The 15,977-nt window shown below is 47.6% G+C and overlaps 1 protein-coding gene and 1 pseudogene across 1 annotated transcript in view; one reads left to right on the plus strand and one right to left on the minus strand.

Moving 5' to 3' along the window:
* Positions 1-15,977, plus strand: part of LOC120978569 (potassium channel subfamily T member 2-like) — a 1,475,081-nt gene that overhangs the window by 266,292 nt on the left and 1,192,812 nt on the right.
* On the minus strand, positions 7,735-7,912 carry LOC120979960 (annotated as a pseudogene).

Genomic DNA, 15,977 nt, shown 5'->3' on the forward strand with positions numbered 1-15,977 from the left:
ATCTGAAGAGGGATGAGTGAGAGATATAAGCGTGTGCGGATAGAGACATGTGCCTGGTCCGGACCTGAATGTGGGGTGATCTGTAGAGATGTCCCGAGTATCGCCGCGAACAGTTTCCCGGCGAACATAGCTTTGTCGCGTTTAGCCGCGGCGGGCGACATATGCAATGGTTCGGTTCCGCCCCCTGATTTGTCATCATTGAGTAAAGTTTTGACCCTGTACCTCACAGTCAGCAGACACATTCCAGCCAATCAGCATCATACCCTCCCTCCCAGACCCTCCCACCTCCTGGACAGCATCCATTTTAGATTCATTCGGAAGCTGCATTCTTAGTGAGAGGAGGGACAGTGTAGCTGCTGCTCATTTAATAGGGAAATATCGATAGCTAGGGCTAGTGTATTCAGTGTCACTACAGTCCTGAAAGACTCATCTGATCTCTACTGTAAGGACAGCACCCCAAAAAGCCCTTTTTAGGGCTAGAACATCAGTCTGCTATTTTTAATCTAATTGGCAGTTGCCTGCCAGCGTGTGTGTCAGGCCTCATGCACACAACCGTATTTTTTTGCGGTCCGCAAAAAACGGATTCCGTTTTTCCGTGATCTGTGACCGTTTTTTCATCCGTGGGTCTTCCTTGATTTTTGGAGGATCCACGGACTGTTTTGGTGTCCCGCCTGGCCGTGCGGAGCCAAACGGATCCGTCCTGAATTACAATGCAAGTCAATGGGGACGGATCCGTTTGACGTTGACACAATATGGTGCAATTTCAAACGGATCCGTCCCCTATTGACTTTGCAACGTAAAGTGCAGGAGTTAATATACCATAGGATCGGATTTTTGTCTCCAATCCGAAGGTATATTTTAACTTGAAGCGTTCCCCATCACCATGGGAACGCCTCTATTTAGAATAGACTGTCGGATATGAGTTAGATCGTGAAACTCAAATCCGACAGTATATTCTAACACAGAGGCGTTCCCATGGTGATGGGGACGCTTCAGGGTTAGAATATACTAAAAGAACTGTGTACATGACTGCCCCCGTGCTGCCTGCAGGTGCTGACAGGCAGCAGTGGGGCAGTCCCCCCCTGTAGTTAACACATTGGTGGCCAGTGCGGGCCGGCCCCCCTCACTCCCCTGTAGTTAACTCATTGGTGGCCAGTGGGGCCCCCCCCCCTCCCCTGTAGGTTAACTCATTACAGGCCAGTGGGCCCCCCCTCCCTCCCCTGTAGTTAACTCGGAGTTGGTGGCCAGTGGGCCCCCCTCCTCCCCTGTAGTTAACTCGTTGGTGGCCAGTGGGCCCTCTCCCCTGCCCTCCCCCTCCTAATTAAAATCTCCCCCCCTATCATTGGAGGCAGCGGAGAGTACCGATCGGAGTCCCAGTTTAATCGCCCGATCGGTAACCATGGCAACCAGGGACGCTACTGCTGTCCCGTTGCCATGGTTACTTAGCAAATTGTATCAGCATTATACTTACCTGCGAGCTGCGATGTCTGCGTCCGGCCGGGAGCTCCTCCTACTGTAAGTGACAGGTCTGTGTAGCGCATTGCTTAATGACCTGTCACTTACCAGTAGGAGGAGCTCCTGGCCGGACGCAGACATCGCAGCTCGCAGGTAAGTATAATGCTGCTACAAATTGCTAAGTAACCATGGCAACCGGGACAGCAGTAGCGTCCTGGTTGCCATGGTTACCGATCGGAGGCCCAGCGATTAAACTGGGACTCCGATCGGTACTCTCCGCTGCCACCATGATAGGGGGGGAGATTTTAATTAGGAGGGGGAGGGAGGGGAGAGGCCCACTGGCCACCAACGAGTTAACTACAGGGTAGGGGAGGGGTGGCCCCACTGGCCACCAACGAGTTAACTACAGGGGAGGGAGGGGGGGCCCACTGGCCACCAATGAGGTTAACTACAGGGGAGGGGAGGGGGGGGCCGGCCGCACTGGCCACCAATGTGTTAACTACAGTGAAAAACTCAGCTCTGAAAAAGCTTTTATGCAGACGGATCTTTCGGATCCGTCTGTATTAAAGTACCTACGGCCACGGATCATGGACACGGATGCCAATCTTGTGTGCATCCATGTCTTTCACGGACCCATTGACTTGAATGGGGTCCCGTGAACCGTTTGGTCCGTCAAAAAAACAGGGACAGGTCATATTTTTTGTACGGACAGGATACACGGATCACGGTCTCGGGCGTGCAAAACGGTGCATTTTCCGATTTTTCCACGGACCCATTGAAAGTCAATGGGTCCGCAAAAAAAAAATGGAAAACGGCACAACGGCCACGGATGCACACAACGGTCGTGTGCATGAGGCTTCAGGCTCACAGCGTATACTGTGCCCACTTGCCCAGTGCCACCACTCATATCTTGTGTCACAGTAGCTTGCATTTAAAAAAAAACAAAAAACTTTTTGACTGTAATATAATAGCAGTCAGTTGCCTGCACACGTGTGTGTGTTTCATGCCCTGCAAGTGCATAGTGTCACCAGCGCAACTCATTATCTGGTGTCACAATAGATTACATTTAAAGAAAAACGACTATTTTGACTGTGAATAAATAGCAGTCAGTTGCCTGCACGCGTGTGTGTGTTTCAGACCCTGCAAGTGCATAGTGGTCACCAGCGCAACTTATATCTGTGTGTCACATTAGATTACATTTAAAGAAAAACAACAATTTTGACTGTTAATAAATAGGCAGTCAGTTTGCCTGCACGCGTGTGTGTGGTTTCAGACCCTGCAAAGTGCATAGTGTCACCAGCACAACTCATATCTGGTGTCAAAGTAGATTACATAAAAAAATAAAAATTAAATTTGCTGTAAAATAATAGCAGTCAGTTGCTGCACGTGTGTGTGGTGTTTCGGTGCCCTGCAAGTGCATAGTGTCACCAGCGCAACTAAATCTTGTGTCACAGTAGATTACATTTTAAAAATAATAATAATTTTGACTGTCAATGTAATAGCATCAGTGCCTGCACGCGTGTGTGTTTCAGGCCCTGCAAGGCATAGTGTCACCAGCGCAACTCATATCTGGTGTCACAGTAGATTAATTAAAAAAAAAAAAAAAAACAATTTTGACTGTAATAGATTGAATAGCAGTTAGTTGACTGCAAGCGTGTGTGTCAGGCCTACAGCGTCTACGTCTGCCAACTTCTGCCAGGTGCACAGTGCCACTCATATCTGGTGTCACAGTAGCTTGCACGCATAGTACAAACTAAACTAATCTAGAAAAAAATGACAGGCAGAGGCAGGGCCCACCCCGCAGGGGCCGTCGTGGGTCATGGTGGCTGTGATTCCCTTGGCCTCGAGATAATGCCCAGTGTTCAGAGGCCACGTACCCTGAACTCGAAAAGGTATGAGTACATAGTTGACTGGCTAACACAGAACACTCCAATCTTCTACAGCTTCCGCTCGGAACCTTGACGCACCATCCTCCTCCAGCTCAGCCTTCGGGCACCTCTCAAGTTAACACCTTGCCCGCCCGCCACCACCAACACTAGCACCACAGCTGCTTCACTTGATCTGTCCAGAGGAGTTATTACACATCAGTTGAAGAAATGAGTGATGTGCAACCATTATTGCCAGAGGATGTAGATAACGAGGGTATGTCTCAGTCAGGCAGCATTACACACATGGACGTACGTGTGATATGATGATGTTGTACCCGCTGCTGCTTCTTTGCTGATTGTCAGATACAAGTGAAGCGGTGTGATGATGACGATGTGTCCGTGGATGTCACGTGGGTGACCGCTCGAAGAGTAAGAAGACAGGGGGAAAGTTCAGATGGGGAGACAGAGAGGAGGAGAGAGACGAGTTGGAAAGCAGGGGAGGGGTCGTCGCAAGGAGCTAGTGGCACAGTCAGACAGCATGCATCGGGCACCCGGGGGTCAGCCAGACAGCACGCCAATCAACGCATGCTGTTGCCACCACCAGAATGCCGTCATTGCAGAGATCATCAGTGTGGCTTTTTTTTTTGTGTGTCTGCCTCTGACAACAGCGATGCCATTTGCAACCTGTGCCAAAAGAAACGGAGTCGTGGGAAGTCCAACACCCACCTAGGTACAACTGCTTTGCGAAGGGCACATGATCTCTAATCACAAACGCCTATAGGATCAACACAGAGTACAAGTCAGCACACAAACTCAAAGCCGCCATCCTCCTCCTGGTCCAGCATCTTCAGCCACGTCAACCACTGCTGTCCTCCTTGCCTCCTCTCAACCATTCCGCCACTCCGTCTCTCGCCTTGAGCAGTTTCTGCTCATCTGCCCACAGTCAGGGTGTCTGTCAAGGACATGTTTGAGTGTAAGAAGCCAATGTCACAAAGTCACCCCCTTGCCCAGGGTCTGACAGCTGGCTTGTCGGAACTCTTAGCCCGCCAGCTTTTACCATACAAGCTGGTGGAGTCTGAGGCTTCCAAAAATTTGTAGCTATTGGGACACTGCAGTGGAAGGTACCCGGCCGAAATTTCTTTGCACAAAAGGCAATCCCCAACCTGTACTCGATTGTGCAAAAGTAAGTCATGGCATGTCTGGCACACAGTGTTGGGGCAAAGGCCCATCTGACCACTGATACCTGGTCTGCAAAGAACAGTCAGGGCAGGTATATCACCTACACTGCGCATTGGGTAAACCTGCTAACGGCTGCCAAGCATGTAATGCGTGGCTCTGCAGAGAAGTTGGTGACACCGCCACGACTTGCAGGCAGGCCTGCTGCCACCTCCTCTACTCCTCCTACTCCATCCTCTTCCATAACCTCCTCAGCTGTGTCCTCTTCTGCTGCTGCGTCTTGCCCCACATCAACTGCACCCCCCCAGCTCCCCAGGGGCTATTCCACATCCCGGATACGACAGTGTCACGCCGTCTTGGGGTTGACTTGCCTGAAAGCAGAGAGTCACTCTGGACCAGCACTCCTGTCCGCCCTGAACGCACAGGTGGATCAGTGGCTGACTCCGCACCAACTGGAGATTGGCAAAGTGGTGTGTGACAACGGATGCAATTTGTTGGCGGCATTGAATTTGGGCAAGTTGACACATGTGCCGTGCATGGCACATGTGTTGAATCTGATCGAACAATGCTTTGTACATAAGTACCCAGGCTTACAGGACGTCCTCAAGCAGGCCAGGAAGGTGTGTGGCCATTTCAGGCGTTCCTACATGGCCATGGCGCACTTTTCAGATAACCAGCGGCGAAACAACATGCCAGTGAGGCGCTTGATTTGCGACAGCCCGACACGTTGGAATTCAACACTCCTAATGTTTGACCGCCTGCTCCAACAAGACAAAGCCGTCAACGAGTATTTGTATGACCGGGGTGCTAGGACAGCCTCTGCGGAGCTGGGAATTTTTTTGACACGTTACTGGACGCTCATGCGCAATGCCTATAGGCTCATGCGTCCTTTTGAGGAGGTGACAAACCTAGTCAGTCGCACCGAAGGCACCATCAGCGACATCATCCCATTTGTTTTCTTCCTGGAGCGTGCCCTGCGAAGAGTGCTGGATCAGGCCGTAGATGAGCGTGAAGAGGAAGAGTTGTGGTCACCATCACCACCAGAAACAGCCTTATCAGCATCGCTTGCTGGACCTGCGGCAACGCTGGAAGATGAGTGTGAGGAAGAGGAGTCAGAGGATGTGGCTTTGAGGAGGAGGAGGAAGACCAACCACAGCAGGCATCCCAGGGTGCTCGTTGTCACCTATCTGGTACCCGTGGTGTTGTACGTGGCTGGGGGGAAGAACAGACTTTCAGTGAGATCACTGAGGACGAGGAACGTGACATGAGTAGCTCGGCATCCAACCTTGTGCAAATGGGGTCTTTCATGCTGTCGTGCCTGTTGAGGGACCCTCATATAAAAAGGCTAAAGGAGAACGACCTGTACTGGGTGGCCACGCTACTAGACCCCCGGTATAAGCAGAAAGTGCCTGAAATGTTACCGAATTACCGAAATTTGGAAAGGATGCAGCAGTTCCAAAATAAATTAAAAAGTATGCTTTACACAGCGTATAAGGGTGATGTCACAGCACAAAGGGAATCTAACAGGGGAAGAGGTGAAAGTAATCCTCCTACCACGACCACGCCGGCAAGGACAGGACGCTTTACAGACGTGTTGTTGATGGAGGACATGCAGAGCTTTTTCAGTCCTACGCATCGCCACAGCCCTTCGGGGTCCACCCTCAGAGAACGACTTGACCGACAGGTAGCAGACTACCTCGCCTTAACTGCAGATATCGACACTCTGAGGAGCGATGAACCCCTTGACTACTGGGTGTGCAGGTTTGACCTGTGGCCTGAGCTATCCCAATTTGTGATAGAACTTCTGGCCTGCTCCGCTTCAAGTGTCCTGTCAGAAAGGACCTTCAGTGCAGCAGGAGGTATTGTCACTGAGAAGAGAAGTCGCCTAGGTCAAAAAAAGTCTAGATTACCTCACCTTTATTAAGATGAATGAGGCAGGGACTGACAGTGGGCGATACATTTGACTAATAAAGGCCTGGTGATGAGATGAGCTGCCTTGGGCTAAAAATGGTCCACACGCTGCTGTATTTTATCTCTGCATGCCGGATGACTTACGTGACTTATCTGCCACCAACTAGGGTTCAAGCCAAAATGTTTTAGTGCACTTTCTGCCTGGAAAACATCAATTTTTCTGGCCGCTGCTACAGCAGCGGCTGCAACAATACCTCATTTTTCAGGCATGTGTACATGCCTAATTTTTCTGGCCTCTGGTGCTGCACTGTGGCTGCAAAAACAAAACAAAAAAAAAGGCACATACATGTGTCAATTCCCCTTTGTGATCGTTACCTTGTTGTGGTGAAGGGGCTTGCGTATCACAATGAAGCGACCACCTCTATGAGTGTGTTGGCAATGGCAATGTTGGCACACCCCAGACGATAAGGTCATTGCTTCATTGTGAACAGACCAAAAGCGATCGGCTGGATAATTTTGCATAGAAAAAACATTAATTTTCTTTGTGATCATCTAAGGTGATCATTAAAGCCTACTAGGCCAACAATGGGTCCACACTGCAAAATCATTGTTTTCTGGGTCACTTAACTGTCACTGAACTACCTCAGTCCGCACGACCATAGACTTTGAAAAACCCCCATCGCCTGCAATCTCCCAAACGTGCGCACGAGAACAGTCATCACTACACCAAGATTGACGCATAGAGGTATAAAATTTATGTCATGAGTGTGTCAACTATTGACAACTCTTTGCGGTTGTCTAAAATCTATTCCATACACGTCCTCTGATAGGGGACGTAACAGGGATTAAACTGATAGGAATAGTACCACTTAACACACCACTCATATATGGTGGCACAGTACATTGCACGGCGCACGCGCAGTGCCCAAATTGGAAGTAGGAGGGCCAACCAAGCATCTTTTTCCATCTCCCGGTTCCTAAAATCTATTTCATACACCGACCCCTGATAGGGGACATAACAGGGATTAAACTGATAGGAATAGTACTACTTAACACACCTAATTATAATAATAATAATAGGGGACGTAACAGGGATTAAACTGATAGGAATAGTACTACTTAACATACCACTCATATCTGGTGGCACAGTACATTGCAAGGCATACGCGCAGTGCCCCAAATTGGAAGTAAGAGGACCGACCAAGCATCTTTTTCCATCTCCCGGTTCCTAAAATCTATTCCATACACGTCCCCTAATAGGGGATGTAACAGGGATTAAACTGAAAGGAATAGTACTACTTAAACACACCACTCATATCTGGTAGCACAGTACATTGCAAGGCGTACACGCAGTGCCCCAAATTGGAAGTAAGAGGACCGACCAAGCATGTTTTTCCCTCTCCCGGTTCCTAAAATCTATTTCATACACCGGCCCCTGATAGGGGACAAAACAGAGATTAAACTGTTAAGAACAGATTTTTTTTTATTTAAAAAAAAGAGGACAGCCTCTGCAGAGCTGGGTATTTTTTTGGCCACGTTACTGAATGCTCATGCACAATGGCAGTCGGCTCATGCGTCCTTTTGCGGAGGTGACAAACCTGGTCAGTCAAACCCAAGGCAACATCATCGACCTCATCCCATATGCGTTTTTTCTGGAGCGTGCCCTGCGAAGAGTGCTGGATCAGGCCGTAGATGAGCATGAAGAGGAAGAATTGTGGTCACCATCACCACCAGAAGCAGCCTTGTCATCGTCGATTGCTGGACCTGCGGCAACGCAGAGAGAGAAGTCTGAAGAAGAGGAGTCAGAGGAGGAAGGTGGCTTTGAGGAGGTGGAAGACCAACCACAGCATGCGTCCCAGGGGGCTTGTTGTCACCTTTCGGGGACCCTTGGTGTTGTATGTGGCTGGGTGGAGGAAGAGACCTTCAATGACGTCAGTTAGGACAAGGAACGGGACATGGCTAGCTTGGTATTCAACCTTGTGCAAATGGGGAGTTTGCGGTTGTGCAAATGAACGGTTTGCAGGTGTTTGCGGTGGGTTAAACGGGGAGTTTGGTCTGTCACTGTGAAGCGGGTGTAACCCTTACACTACCTGATCGATACAACATCATACCTGATGTTTTAAAGCCCGTTATTCCAAACAATTTAGGAATGTTAGGGGATTTTTGCCCTTTATGGATTAAAACCCGACTCTGCGTCAACTACGTAATTTTCCATGGGAGTTTTGCCATGGATCCCCCTCCGGCATGCCACAGTCCAGGTGTTAGTCCCCTTGAAGCAACTTTCTTTTCCATCACTATTGTGGCCAGAAAGAGTCCCTGTGGGTTTTAAAATTCGCCTGCCTATTGAAGCCTATGGCGGTTCGCCCGGTTCGCCCGTTCGCGAACATTTGCGGAAATTCGCGTTCGCCATTCGCAAACGGAAAATTTTATGTTCGCGACATCTCTAGTGATCTGGTGTGGTTGTCTACAAAGAATATCAAACTGAAGGTTCCCTCCTGGAAGTTGGGTCCTAAGTTTATTGGGCCTTACAAGATCTTGTCCTTCATCAATCACGTTGCCTTCCGTCTTGATCTTCCTCCCTATTAAAACCTTATGTCCAATCCACTGTACCCTCCTCTTTGCCTCCAACTCCGATTTTTGTTGATGGTAATCTTGAATTTCAGGTCTCTAGGATTGTGGATTCTCACATTATCCGCGGTTCTCTTCAGTACCTCGTTCATTGGGAGGGTTATGGTCCTGAGGAGAGGATGTGGGTCCCAAAGGCTGACATTAAGGCCACTCGTCTAATCAGAGCTTTCCATAGGTCTCATCCTGAGAAGGTGGTCTCTGAGTGTCCAGAGTCCACCCGTAGAGGGAGGGGTACTGTCACCGCCAGTTCTGTGAGGTCTGGCAGACGTTCTTCTCTACCTCTTGTATGATGTTCTTTGTTTTGGTTTCACTTTCTCATCTCCTTTTCCTTCTGCCAGGTGTCACTTATTTAGAGTAATCGTCTTCCTTTATATTCCCCTCCATACTGCCTCACTTTGCGGTTTATATTACTTCCTAGATGAAGTGTTCACTGGTGGAGGCTGCTTCTGCTGTTTGCTCAGATAAGTCCTTTACTTTATTGTGTTTCCTTGCTGGCTTGATTCTAGGTGACCCTGACTCCGTCCGTATTAAGTGCAGGGAGCCGGTGGTCGTGTCCCCTCACTATTATAGGGTTTTCAGGTGTCACACAGACTTAGGTACGTGGGCATACAATCGTCTGCCATCGAGACCCTTGCATGTGCATAGCAGTCAGGGAGAGCTCTTATGGTTTTATAGGGCTCACCTATAAGCTCCTTAGTTTGGGATCAAGCCAGTCGCTCGTTTATTCATAAGTTCCAGCTATATGCAAACTTCACCCGTGACATTTTTATGCACACCCCTTGCCTGGGGCATGTGCTGAATTTGGTGGTGCAGAAATTCCAGAAAAATTACCCCAATATGTCAGAGCTGCTGCAGAAAGTGCGGGCCTTCTGTGCGCGCTTTCGGTGTTCTCACCCTGCTGCTTGCCTGTCAGCGCTGCAGCGTGACTTCGGCCTTCCCGCTCACCGCCTCATATGTGACGTGCCCACAAGGTGGAACTCTACCTTGCACATGCTGGCCAGACTGTGCGAGCAGCAGCAGGCGATAGTGGAGTTTCAGCTTCAGCCCGCACAGGTGAATTGCTCTGCGGAACAGCACCACTTCACCACCAATGAAAGGCCCTCCATGCGAGACCTGTGTGCATTGTTGCGCTGTTTTGCGTACTCCACCAACAAGGCCAGTGCCGGTGACGCTGTTCTCAGCGTTACTATCCCACTTCTATTCCTCCTTGAAAAAATGCTTCGGGCGATGATGGAAGAGGATGTGACACAGGAGGAGGAGGAAAAGGGATCATTTACAAGTGTTTCAGGCCAGTCATTCACAAGTCCCTCCGAGGGAGGGTTTCTGCACCAACATACGCCAGGTACACAATTGTCCAGCCAGGGCACAGTTCTGGAGGATGACGAGGTGGAGGATGAGGAGATGGAGAAGGAGGAACCATGTTCACAACAGGGTGGCACCCAAACCAGCTCATGGCCATCACTGATGCGTGGCTGGGGGATACAGAGGACACAGACGATACACCTCCAACAGAGGACAGCATGTCGTTGCCTCTTGGCAGCCTGGAACACATGAGTGATTCCATGCTTCAGCGTCTCTGCAACGACCGCCAGGTTGCCCACATTCTAACTTGTGCTGATTACTGAGTGGCCACGCTGGTGGATCCCCATTATAAGGACAACATACCATCCTTAATTCCATCACTGGAGCGTGATCGGAAGATGCATGAGTACAAGTGCATGCTGGTAGTCGCTGCTGATGGCATTCCCACCTGATAGCGGGGCACAATGGAAGCACAAGGCTAAGGCAGAGGAGGAGGAAGAGGTCGCCAACGCAGCTGGGGCCCCGCCAGCACCTCAGAAAGCAAGGTTAGCATGGCCAAAATGTGGAAAAGCTTTGTCAGCACACAACAAAAACCAGCACCACCAGCTGATATGGAACATCTTAGCAGGAGGTAGCATTTCAGCAACATGGTGGAGAAGTATGTGTGCACACGCCTACACGTACTGACATACTAATGGGTCTTCCCCCTTCAACTTCTGGGTCTCCAAATTGAGTACATGGCCTGAGCTTGCCCTTTACGCCTTGGCGGTGATGGCCTGCCCTGCAGCCAGTGTATTGTCTGAACGTGTGTTTAGCACGGTAGGGGGTGTTATCACAGACAAGCGCAGCCATCTGTCCACAGCCAACGTGGACAAGCTCACATTCATTAAAATGAACCAAGCATGAATCCCACAGGAAAAAATGAATAAAAAAGTGGCTGGCACTCACTATATGGTTCACATCAACAGCAATTTATTAGCCTCTCACTCAATATTGGAGTGTGGACAGCATAGATAAAACAATATAAAATCAACACAATACAATTGCAATAATAAAAATATAAAATGTACAGTACACTGATAATAGGTAGAGAAGTGGTCCTCTTAATATCTCAAGCCACCTGGTAATTAATCTGATGCTTAAATATAATGGCAAGAGTTCTCTCGTGCTTGAAGCAAGTGTTATAGGTATCTTCTCAACACAGCAAATGTAAATCCGGATCTCTAATTGGAAAATGTTGGCTCTTTATATAAGGCTGAATGTAAATGAGGAACCTCTAAATTTCCACGGTGAGTGCACGGTGGACTATATGCTTGATACTGATGGTAAATGATGTAGGTATCCTATCAACACAGCATGTAAGTCCAGATATATTATTGGAGGTACTGGTTCTTTAAATGACACTCGATGTTATCATAAAAGCCTCTAGCTGCCCATAAATATGGACAGTGGAGCTTTTACTTATGCTGGAAAGTCTCCGGTCCCTCCGGTATTCAGTGCTGTGGGGAATGGATATGCTTACCGGTACAGTTGAAAGTCCCCGGCAGTCCCGTCTCCCAGCTTACCGCACCGCTCCAAAATGCTTCCGGCGTCCGCGCTGCTTGGTATCTGTCACGTGTTTGATCCAAGGTATCGCGGGACTTGGTTGCTTAGTTCCGGGTTCCTGCAACGCTCTGCAGAACTTCTCTTTCAGCTCCTGTGCCCAGCATTTGTATCCTCACTGCCTGCAGCTACACAGTAAACATGTCAGCCCCACAGGACTTGTCCGTACCTTGTGCAGAATAGACATGTGTACCGGCCTCACCCACCCATTGTTATACTGCAGCGCACTTTCTGATTGTTTTATTTTTTATATTTCTCAATGTTTTGGGGTGTACCATATTTTAAACAACAAATAAAATTTAAAAAATTTAAATAGAATAAAAAATACCAGGGTTGGCTACCTCCTCCTCTTCCACCGCCGCTTCCACCTACACCGCCACATCCACCGCCTCCTCAACATCCTACTCCATATGGACCTTTTTGCCTGTGATATACCCCTGCTCTACCTAGTGGACAGGGAAATACATTTCACTAATTCGTCTGTTACATTGTTGTGTGACATTTACCCATTTTTGGCTGTGATATACCCCTGCTCTACATTGTGGACAATAAAATACATTTCACTAATTCGTCTGTTACATTGTTGGGTGACATTCACCAATTTTTGGCTGTGATATACCCTTGCTCTACATAGTGGACAGGGAAAAACATTTCACTAATTCGTTTGTTACATTGTTGGTTGACATAAACCAATTTTTGGCTGTGATATACCCCTGCTCTACATTGTGGACAGGAAAATACATTTCACTAATTCATCTGTTACATTGTTGGGTGACATTCACCTATTTTTGGCTGTGATATACCCCTGCTTTACCTAGTGGACAGGGAAATACATTTCACTAATTCGTCTGTTACATTGTTGTGTGACATTCACCCATTTTTGGCTGTGATATACCCCTGCTCTACATTGTGGACAGGGAAACACATTTCCCTAATTGGTCTGTTGCATTGTTGGGTGACATTCACCAATTTTTGGATGTGATATACCCCTGCTCTACATAGTGGACAGGGAAAAACATTTCACTAATTCGTCTGTTACATTGTTGGGTGACATTGAACAATTTTTGGCTGTGATATACCCCTGCTCTACATAGCGGACAGGGAACTAAATTTAAAAAATGCGTCTCTGTTACATTGTTGGGTGACAAATTCTCATCTTTTGAGCTAGAAAGTACATTTGTGGCCTACACTACATTTAGGACAGTATGAATGGTGAGGCCAGAACAAGTACAGGAGATAGTAGATTAGGTGGCTGACAGTGCCTCCAGTTCCTTCACATTGTCTCCCACCCAGTACCCTGCTGAAAGATCAGAGTTGGCACCTACAGCCAAGGGCCATCTGTCTTTCAACTCACCCCCTTGCAAATCAGGCAAGCAGTCTGAGCCCCAAGTCATGCAGCAGTCTCTTATGCTTTTTGATGAATCTGCTGGCAGGGTTTCCGTCGGCCATCCACATAGCCCTGCCCCAGAAGTGGAGGAGATTGAGTGCACTGATGCCCAACCACTTATGTTTTAGGATGAGGACATGGGAAGACCACTGCAGCACGTCTCTGATGATGACGAAACATAGGTGACAACTGCTGCGGCTTTCTGCAGTCTGCAGACCAATAAGGAGGGCAGGGGTTAATATTGGGTGGAAGATGATGTGGAGTATGATGAGGTACTAGACCCCACATGGAATCAAGGTCATGCGAGTGATGTGTGCAGTTTGGAGGAAGAGGCGGTGGTCGCACAGAGGCACCAGCACAGCAAAAGAGGGAGCAGGGTGCAAAAGCGTCTGTTACATTCTTGGGTGACATTTTACCATTTTTGCCGTGAATAAACCCCTGCTCTGCAAAGGTGACAGGGACCTAAATTTCTAAAAATCGTCTGTTACATTCTCAGGTGACATTATACAATTTTTGCCGTATACAAACCCCTGCACTGCATAGGTGACAGGGATGTAATTTTTGCAAAATCGTCTGTTCAGTTGGTGGGTGACATGAATTCAGTTTTGCCGTGAATAAACCCCTGCTCTGCATAGTTGACAGGGACCAAAATTTTTCTAAATCGTCTGTTCCATTGGTGGGTGACATTAACCCATTTTTGCCATTGAAAAACCCCTGCTCTGCATAGGTGACAGGGACTTACATTTCTAAAATTTGTCTTTAATTGACGCGCGCCCCTCCTTTCATTCGATTATTCATCTTTAATAACTTGTCCCACATTTCCGCCCAATCACATTTCAGCAATTGACTCCCTTGATTCACTCCCTTGGATGTGGTATCCCTTTCTCACGCTCCCTCTCCAGCATGGAACCCGGATTCCCCGTTACCCGTGATCACCATGGTAGGCGCATAAAAGAACATCGAAAGTAGATAGAAAAGATATCTAAATTGGATTGTGGACGTCACAAGGACGTGCGATCAGGCAGAAGTTATCTAGAGTCAATAAAGCGGCAACAGGGCCTCTCCTGTATAAATTTTACTAATCCAAAATACCGCAGTGATATTCCCTTTAATTTTTTATTACTTATTCCAATAACAGGGCATCTTAAGAGTCCTGTATTGTTATTTGTCATCACTACCTCCCCGAGTCAGGAGTGGGTAATTGCCGGGGCGTCCCCTCCTTTACTTGGATGCTTCTGCTTCAATAACTTGTCCCACATTTTCACCCAATCACATTTTAGCGATTGACTTCCCTTGGATGTGTTATCCCTTTCTCATGCTCTGGCATGGAACCCTGATTCCCTGTTACTCCTTAATCACTATGGTAGGCGAATAAAAGAACATCAAAAGTTTATAGAGAAGATATCCAATTGGATCGTGGTTGTCACGGGGACATGCAACATGGCTGAGCAGTATGTGTGCACACACCTACATGTACTGACTGATGAGTCTGCCCCCTTTAACTTCTGGGTCTCCAAATTGGGCACATGGCCTGAGCTTCCCATTTTCGCCTTGGAGGTGATGGCCTGCCCTGCAGCCAGTGTATTGTCTGAACGTGTGTTTAGCACGGCAGGAGGAGGTTATCACAGACAAGCGCAGCCGCCTGTCCACAGCCAATGTGGACAAGCTCACATTAATTAAAATGAACCAGGCAGTGATCCCACAGGACTTGTCCGTACCTTGTGCAGAATAGACATGTATATCGGCCCTTACCCAGCTATTGTTGTACTCCAGCGCACTTTCTCTTTGTTTTATTTTCCAATGTTTTGGGGTCTACCCAAATTTAAACAAAAAATTAAATAATAAAATAAAATAAAAAACAAAACAAAAAAACAGTGTTGGCTACCTCCTCCTCCTCTACCGCCGCTTCCACCTACACCGCCACATCCACCGCCTCCTCAACCTCCTACTCCATATGGACCTCCTCCTCCTAGATCAAGATTATTATTTGTTTTTTTACGTATTTTATGTTATTTGAAGTCATTTCCTTGTCTATATTTGTTTGCAGAGCACTTGCCATTCTCTTAACCACATTTTGCTGCCTTTTGCAGCCCTCTAGCCCTTTCCATGACTTTTTTTGAGCCATTTTAGTGCTCCAAAGTTCGGGTTCCCATTGACTTCAATGGGGTTTGCGGACAAGTTCGGGTCGAACCCGTCGAACCCGAACATACAGGTGTCCGCTCAACTCTAGTCAGCATACATTTTTTCAAATACATTTGTCGATATAAGAATACCCCTCAAAATACAAATATGAAACACTGGACAAACAAGGTTTTTTGCTACTTGCATTTTCGTTATTAAGGTGGCATTTTTATTCTTTCTATCTTCTCTTCAAAAATGCAGCATGTTTGACATTTGGACAAACATTGTTTACAAACAAAGCTTGACAAAAAAACACTTAAAAATGCGATACAAAATGCTGATGGCCAAAAAAGTGCTTATTCTAGTGGTTTTGTAGTGTCAAAAAAGAAGCCAGGTAAAATTAATATGTGTAGTGATACTTAATCTGGCACTGTGTGAGATTGTATGAGTATTGTTGTCATTAAATGGCCTTTTCTGTGTATTTGTCATTGCTACTGAGTTACATTTTCTGTTTGATGTGATCTTCT

Source organism: Bufo bufo, chromosome 9 (genome assembly GCF_905171765.1).
Source record: "Bufo bufo chromosome 9, aBufBuf1.1, whole genome shotgun sequence".
Taxonomy (NCBI): domain Eukaryota; kingdom Metazoa; phylum Chordata; class Amphibia; order Anura; family Bufonidae; genus Bufo; species Bufo bufo.